Source organism: Pteropus alecto, unplaced genomic scaffold, assembly GCF_000325575.1.
Source record: "Pteropus alecto unplaced genomic scaffold, ASM32557v1 scaffold78, whole genome shotgun sequence".
In the NCBI taxonomy this organism is placed as follows: domain Eukaryota; kingdom Metazoa; phylum Chordata; class Mammalia; order Chiroptera; family Pteropodidae; genus Pteropus; species Pteropus alecto.
Genome location: NW_006443124.1, coordinates 10,983,085 through 10,984,222, shown reverse-complemented (window position 1 = coordinate 10,984,222; position 1,138 = coordinate 10,983,085).

The following is a 1,138-nucleotide window of genomic DNA, read 5'->3' as shown; positions in this document are numbered from 1 at the left end:
TCCCCCCTGAGACACAGAGAGGTCAATCAAGTAGCCCAAGGTAGGGAGGGCTAGGATTCAAGTGTCGAATATTGACTCCAGAGTCTTGCTCTCTCCTATTATAGTAATATGGTATGGTGCTTCTGGTTACATATTTGTAGTATTGTGTTTGTAAATTAAGAAATTGATCCCACCTTTGCCCTGGCAGTTCTCTCTCCCACCTAGCTACTTAACTCCCAGATCACCTCAAGTCCTTGCTTAATTGTGACCTTCACAATGAATCTTACCCTGAATATGAGGTTCAAAATTGCAACCTGCCCCTCCTCTGTTTTACTCTGCTTTATTGTTTCCATAGCATTTATCTAGCGTATTATACAATTTTCAGATTCACCATATTATTTCTGCCCTCCCCTCCACACACACTATGTGGACACCACTAGGTCAGGGGTTTTTATCAGTCTTGCTAACTGATGTATTATACAGCCTGAAAAGATACTGGCACAAACTAGGTGCTCAACAAATATTTGTGAATTTAATGAAGTTTATAAAACATAGCATGATTCCACTTTTGTGTTATTTTAAAGCGTGAACATGCATACACAAGTAGAAGAAAAATATTTCAAAATGTTAATGGTGGTTTCAAGTGATATTTTTTCTTCTTCATGTTTTCCTGTGGTTTTATTCTCAAAATCTGATGTGAAAATATATTATTTTATAATGAGAAAATTGCTTTTTAAAACATCTCTTCTTAACCTAGGGTAACATACATTGCCACACACAGCGAATTGTCTTTGCGGAGAAATACATGAAGCCAGCATAAAAGGCAATCGACTATTGGAGAGGTATCGATGGTCTTTAAAGAAATGATTGCATTTAAGTAATCGCCCAGTATTTTGTGGTGGTTAAATATTTCTGAAAGAAATAAAAATCCCAGCCTCGCCGGCATCCCCAGGGAACACACCCACTAAGCAACCAGAGCCAAGCTGAAGCGTGGCACTGCGCCTTTAATTCCCGGGCTGGGGTGGGTGGAGGGGTGGTGATGGTGGAGAATTTCCGCTCCCCCACGGCCCCGGTGGCAGCTGTCACCTGTAAAGCAAGCACCAAACGGGGGGGATGGAGCCCGGCACCCATTGGACAGAATATAAAGGCAGAAACCTAC